This window comes from Zootoca vivipara, chromosome 3 (genome assembly GCF_965207765.1).
Source record: "Zootoca vivipara chromosome 3, rZooViv2.hap1.1, whole genome shotgun sequence".
NCBI lineage: Eukaryota > Metazoa > Chordata > Lepidosauria > Squamata > Lacertidae > Zootoca > Zootoca vivipara.
Genome location: NC_142586.1, coordinates 23001974 through 23009759, shown reverse-complemented (window position 1 = coordinate 23009759; position 7786 = coordinate 23001974).

The following is a 7786-nucleotide window of genomic DNA, read 5'->3' as shown; positions in this document are numbered from 1 at the left end:
TCTTATGTATGTGTAGCTATTTTACTGCTTCATCTAATAATCCCTCACATATCCAGATGTGATTGTGACAGGATCTGTTTCCTTTCACTCATTCTCCTTTGGTTTCTGACCTTAATGTATAACCAGTACTTTACTAATGTGGTAGACATCGACAGGAATCTATAACAACGAGTTATGTTGCTGTTGTTTAAACAAAGATTAGGCCTTCTGCTTAAGGAATCCAAATAAAATTTTAGGTTTCAGGAAGGAGGCTTATTTCTTCATTCCCTTGTCTTAAACCTGAGGAGGGGTCAATGGCAGAGATAATTGTTAATTGGCAGTAATGTGTTTGGTAGCAGGGCACACAAAACTTCTCCTGGGGGTTTCCTACCCAAGACCATTTCTACGTACCTTCACTGTCCTTGCCTCTGAATACCCGTTGCTTGGATTCATAAGAATACTACTGTTGCACTCGCTTGCTGCCTGCTGCCTGGGGCCTTGGTTACGAGTCAGTAGCACTCAGGAGGAAATGAACAGCACAATCATAGAATCTTAGAGTTGGAAGGGACTCAAGGGTCATGTTTTCCCAGTAGTGATGTACGGAAGTGAGAGCTGGACCATAAAGAAGGCTGATCGCCGAAGAATTGATGCTTTTGAATTATGGTGCTGGAGGAGACTCTTGAGAGTCCCATGGACTGCAAGAAGATCAAACCTCTCCATTCTGAAGGAAATCAGCCCTGAGTGCTCACTGGAAGGACAGATCCTGAAGCTGAGGCTCCAATACTTTGGCCACCTCATGAGAAGAGAAGAATCCTTGGAAAAGACCCTGATGTTGGGAAAGATTGAGGGCACTAGGAGAAGGGGACGACAGAGGATGAGATGGTTGGACAGTGTTCTCAAAGCTACGAACATGAGTTTGACCAAACTGCGGGAGGCAGTGCAAGACAGGAGTGCCTGGCGTGCTATGGTCCATGGGGTCACGAAGAGTCGGAAATGACTAAACGACTAAACAACAAGGGTCATGTAGTCCAGCCCCCTATGCAGCGCTCTATGATGCCACTAGGGGGGCAGGTGATTCAGCACCTGAATCGGCACCCATTCTATTTGACAATAGAACTTTTTTAAAAAGGGACAATAACAGGAGATACTTGAACTGGGAATTTAGGAGTTCTGGACAGAATATTTGACAGAGTGGGCTGCACAGATAAGAAGAAAAGGGAAAACATCTAGTGTAAGTGAACTATTTGACTTCATACATGCAAAAGGAAAGAAATGAAGTTATTTTAAATTCAAATTGTGGATTTGAGCATTTGTGGAGTAACATCACTTGTAGATATGGCAAATGTTAAAATATTGTACATGGCAAGGATAAATAAATTTGATGGAATATCTCCCACAAACAGCTAGGAAAATAGAGCAGCAACAAAAGGAAACTTTGGATGCATCAAGAAAGGATTGCAGGAAGCCAATTTGGGGGGGATTGTAATAAATTTGTTTTAATTTGTGGCTGATTTGGTAAAAATTGGGAAATCAATAAAAACGATTTCACGATGGAGCTCTCTACAGACCTGACAGGGTGCACTTTTCACCAGTGGGTCATGAAGACTGGCTGTTCGGCTTGTGATAATGGCATCAAGGATTGGTTGCCAATGCGACTGGTTTGGCGGTGAATTGGTGGGGAAGGGCCAACTCAAGCAATGGATAAGGCATTGGGAGTGGATCCTTAGTCTAGTTGGACAGCGAGGTCAGAAACCCCTCGGGTCCTAGGATTCAGGATATCCCATTTAAGGGATCTGGGTGGGGTGGAGCTGCCCAGTTGTGCCATAGCTTCATCAAGGTGATCTCGGGCAGGGTCACCCTGACTTGGTGTATGTCCCAGGGCAACCACCCGCTGCCTTGGCTAACCCAATGGAAAGAACCAACCAGAAAACAGGTTGGTTGCTTGAGGATACACACCCAGAGCCTGTGCCAAAACCCATTGACGTATGTAATCAATTGTGTCCTGTTTATGGTTGTCCGTTGTTTATTCCAATTTGCCATGCCTATGGCTTCCCTGTGTCTGGGCCCTGCAACAGGATACTGAACTAGATAGACTTTTGTCCTGTTCCATAAAAGGCTTTTTATGTACTCAATGTCACTTAATCTGTGACTCCACCTGCCACCACCACCCACCCATTAGACACCCTTCATGGATTTTTTCCTTTTTTAAACAACCAAACAAACCCCACACCCATATGCACCTTCATATGTAAACACACACACACACACACACACACACACACACACACACAACCCACCATGCATCTGTTTTGCTATGGTTTGCATCTGTTTTGCTATGGTTTACATCCATTTGCAATGTATGTGTATGCACCTGTATGCAATGTGGCTTCCAAATAAGTGGAATGATGAATACGTTGACTATAATTCCCGCTCATCACTGTGAATTGTGAAGTGGCCCTACAAGTGCCAGTTCATGCTGTTTAGGGTGATAAACATTGACAATGGAAGAAATTCTGTGAGTGTCCCTGAGATGAAGATTATTTTAAGGTAACAAAGAGCTACCTAAGTTATGTCTGCAGAAAACAAAATATTTGGATAGTATCTCTATACTGTGTATCCAGCCTTTAAAGCAAGCAGCGAGATTTCTTCCCTTGAACTGGGGGGCTTTGGTGAACATCTGAACAATTATTTCTGTTTTACAAGTAATTTCCTGTGTTCCTGTTTGCCACATGGTAAAAGGCTCACAAATAAGGACGCTGAATTACTATCAGATAAGCCAATCCGAATCAGGTGGAAAAAATCCAGCTGTTTCTCTTTAATGCCTCCAAACTGTAGTTAAAGTTCGCAGCGAAGAGATTTTTAATAGATAACTAAAAATCCTTTCAAAACCAGGTACTGCCCAGAGCTGGATTTAGATGAAGAGAGGCCCAAGGCTACTCCACTTGTGAGGCCCCTCCCCATCCTCCAACCTCACAACTAGAAGAAAATGGAAGAGTGTTATAAACAAAATGGAGTGAACCCAAGGAGGATGACGGGTATTTAAAATTCTACAGTTCACAATTTCTCCTCTAAAGGGCATAAGATATTATTGTTAAATACCATGGTAATTTTTAAAAAATGCATAAAATTTAAACTGAAAAACTTTTGGAATAACTGAACTTTGTAAACCTTTTGTGGCCTGGGCAGGCCTGGAACTAGTTCCCATGTCTTGTTCCTCTCTAAGGAATCAAGTTCAGCCTTCATGGCATTTAACCATGGCTCAACATCCTCTGAGGATAAACTCTGGACCTTTTAGAAGCTTGAAGGTTCCCAAACCTTCTCTGAGTTACTAACAACAGTTGTATCTGCTATGACTGTTTTAGCAAACTCTTCAGCAAAGCTTTAGGGTGGTTTACCCTTAGTGGCCCTTTCAGATCTGCGTACTATACACAAGTCTTCCATGCTAGGCTTCTTCTCTTTAGGAGAATGCTGGGCAGGCCGTAGGCTGGGTCGTCCTCTTATATACCTACAGTGGTACCTCGCAAGACGAATGCCCTGCAAAACGAATTTTTCGCAAGACGAATGTGTTTTGCGATCTGATGGTGATCTGATGGTGACTCGCAAGACAAATTCGTTTTCTGAAATATTTGTCTTGCAAATCGCAGTTTCCTATAGGAATACATTGAAATTTAATTAATGCATTCCTATGGGCAAAAAAAGAAACTTCAATGCATTCCTATGGGAAAATTCGCAAGATGAATTTTTTTGCAAAACGAATTGACTCGTGGAACAAATTAAATTCGTCTTGCGAGACACCAGTGTACTGGGATTGACAATGCATCTGACCCTCACCTGAATCTCATAGCTCTCTTGTAGCTGCCCAAGCGGCTCTCCCAACGGTGGCTACCAAGTCTGCTCTTGCAAGTGTTGGAGGGATGAGCCGGTCCAGGCCTGGGCAGGTCCAGGGATGTCCAACATAGGCTGTCAAGTAAAAGCCCGCTGGATTGGTCAAACCAGGACTAAACATCCACCCTAGCACTTTGCCCTTGTCTGATCAACAAGCAAGACTTCCTATCATTTCTTAACCAGCTGCCACTGTTCATTTGCAGTTGTTTTTTTGCTTCTCGTATCCATGGCAGTGGCCCTGAGGCTGAACCACTGTTGGACATAGTTTATTATGGAATGGATTAAATATTGTTGTTGTTTGGTCGTTTAGTCGTGTCCGACTCTTCGTGACCCCATGGACCATAGCACGCCAGGCACTCCTGTCTTGCACTGCCTCCCGCAGTTTGGTCAAACTCATGTTTGTAGCTTCGAGAACACTGTCCAACCATCTTGTCCTCTGTCGTCCCCTTCTCCTTGTGCCCTCCATCGTTCCCAGCATCAAGGTCTTTTCCAAGGATTCTTCTCTTCTCATGAGGTGGCCAAAGTATTGGAGCCTCAGCTTCACGATCTGTCCTTCCAGGGAGCACTCAGGGCTGATTTCCTTAAGAATGGATAGGTTTGATCTTCTAGCAGTCCATGGGACTCTCAAGAGTCTCCTCCAGCACCATAATTCAAAAGCATCAATTCTTCGGCGATCAGCCTTCTTTATGGTCCAGCTCTCACTTCCATATATCACTACTGGGAAAACCATAGCTTTAACTATACGGACCTTTGTCGGCCAGGTGATGTCTCTGCTTTTTAAATATAAGGCTTCCCATATCACTATCCTGGCTTTGACAGAAGCTCTCTTCACGTCTTCATTAGTCTATTTATTTGTATGCTACTTTCCCACAAAATCCTTCCCAAGCGGCTCCCAACATGTCAAATGAAAAATACAACAATTCAGAAACACATATTAGGAACAATTACAAGCAATCATAATGTCGAGAAACACACACACACACACACACACAAAATCAAACTGTACAACATTGTATAAAACAATGTGAATAAACTAAACTTATTTAACAGCTTAAAACTAAACAGGAGAGGGAATCATGCCAACAGAAATAAACTGGCAATATGCAGGGCACTAGCACTGCACAGACTCTCAAGGAAAAGTGATTTTAGAATGTAGGGAATTTAGACCACAGATCCCTTAAAATGCCCAATATCTTCCATTATTACAGGGTGCTTGAAATAAAAGAAACTAACTATTTTAAATATGAATTTTATATACCAGTATATGAGCAGATGAATATTATTTTAACAGCTATCACAGGCATTTGTATTTTATGAAAGCATTAATTTTTGTAACAAAGTGAATTTTCCATAACAGATAGATCTAAATAGATATATAAAACACAATGAGGGTTGCAACAAAAAGCTGTATTAACTGCCATCAGTACTCTGCAATATCCGTAAACATTTTATTGGATGAATAGCTGTGAGGAAGCAGAGAGACAGTGCCCATTTTCTTTACCCAATATAATATTTACACAATCTCTAAAATGTATACAGTAGTTCTGGTCAGAGAGCCATACAGCAGTTGGTGAGGGGAGGGAATGTTGTTGTTCAATCCTAGTAATCTGTTCCAGTTGGTCTGCATTCCCAATATCAGTTTTATTGCACTTTGAAGAGATTCAGAGTGATTTTTGCAGCAGCTGCGCAAATATTTTAGAATATTATCATCTGGACTAGGGGCAGAAGCTGGGACGATGTGGCACATGCCGCCTTGAAAAATAAAAAAAAAACAAGAGGTTTTGTCCAAATTTTGCTTCACCTCTAAATTCACTTTGTGGCCTTTGGTCAAAAATGTTGATTGTATGACTAAACCTAGAGTCCCAACATGCCAGTGGCCAGGTTCTAGAGCAGGGAGACATGGCTTTTGACACTCACTTTGATATGAACATTTCTGGGGTTCTCCCAATTTATTCAGGTTGTGGAGGGACCGAGGCAACCTTTAGGATATTTGCATGTACTAGCGAGGGGAGAAGAGGCCTGAAATGCCGGCTTCTGGTAACAACTGAGAGCAATAGCCAAGCTTTAGGATATTAACCCATCTCTGTTCAGAATCACTGTCAGCTGAACTAGTTCTCTATTGCACAGAATCATCAATCTCCCTCTAATATTACAATATTGTCTTCTTTACGTTCCTTCATCAGTGGGAACCTTTATGCATTGGTCATAAAGGATACTGAACTTGAAGGGGCATCGGGATTTTGTTCTATGCTCGGTTAATGTATATGCTTAACAATGGACCTCTCTCTCAATGGCGTACAATACAAACCTCACCATTCACTTTAGTGAGAGGTAAAAAATAGCCTTTAGTTTACTGATCTGCCAGTGGGATTCCATCACTAAGAAGACCACCGCAGAAGGGAAGAGGAAGTCCGGCCATCCCAGGTCCTTCATAAACAGTCATTTAAAAAATCCTCACAACATGTCAAGGTCAGTGTGAAGAGATATTTAAAGCTGGAGTTTCTAAAATAAAAATAAGGATGATAAGTTACATCAGTTTTCAATAGGCCTTAACATTTCTGAATTCCTTGGGAGTGTTGCCAAGTTTCAGTAGCTCCAATGCAAGCATATTTCTGTCTTACAAATATTGGGGTTTGGGGGCAATTTTCTTTTTTAATGTATAACCATAGCTGCCAAGTTTTCCCTTTTCTCGCGAGGAAGCCTATTCAGCATAAGGGAAAATCCCTTTAAAAAAGGGATAACTTGGCAGCTATGGTATAACTGGCTCCACATTCATAGCTAGTTGGAGCCATTAGGTGTGTGAAAAGGCTGGCATCTTTAAGTCTTCTTCTCATATGATGGATAAATATGCATACAAGACAGTTACCTTCCCAGAACAGAAGGCAGAACCCAATAGTACTTTCAGGGTCTCATGGAACAAGGTGACATTAGTCCTTCATTTGCTATCCACATGATTTTAAAATATGAGAGAACCAAAAGATCCACCACTGTCACGAGAGGTAAAAGATTGGAAGGGATAAAGTAGGTACTGGGCGTGTTTAAAACAATCTTCTGAAGGGGTTCTCATACAATAGGGGTAACCAAAATAGTGCCCTCAAGATGTTGTTGGGTCAGCATGGCGAATGATCAAGGATTATGAGAGCTGCAGTCCAGCAATATATGAAAGATGTACGTTATTCCTGTCCTACAAACATCTTGTAGCCAACGTGTGATTCCTGTGATTAGACTGTATACACATTATACCTTTCAAGATCATCCAAAGTATATTTCCCCCGTCAGAGAATACTGGGCACTGTAGTTTGTTAAGGGTTGCTGGGAATTCTAATCTATGAGGAATAAATTACAGTGCCCATAAATTTTTAGGAGAGAGAATGTGCATTAAAGTTATGATATATACTCAGTCTCTGCTCCCCAAACTGCTATCCCAGCTGAGCACTGGTATTTTTGAGAAGACCAAATCAAAGCCCAGCTGCACTACACTTGTTCAAACATTTGGATACAGGACTGGTGGTTAAAATGAAATTTTAAATGTGGTAATAATGCTAGAAATCAAATGCAAACCCAGCTTCCATGTATGGGCCTATTTTACAGGTTCTGTAATATGAAGCGAGGGCCTTCCACTCTTCTCCAACAGCCCTCCTCTTTCATTCATGCAGCAGTGACCCATAAATTATGCCCACCTGGAGATTAATCGGGCACTGCATCAAGTGATGAAGCACCTTGCGGGCCGTGTCATCTGACTTGTTCTGGCCTGAGGGTATACACTTTTCACCTGCAGGAAACAAATGTTGGTTGAAGGACCTAAAGGGGAGCATTGTAGATTGGTTGCAGTTGTAGGTCAGTTAGCAGCGAGTTGGCAATTTCGGCGACTCGGGTGGTGGATAAGGCATTGGGTGGAATCCTTGGGTGGGAAACATGCGGA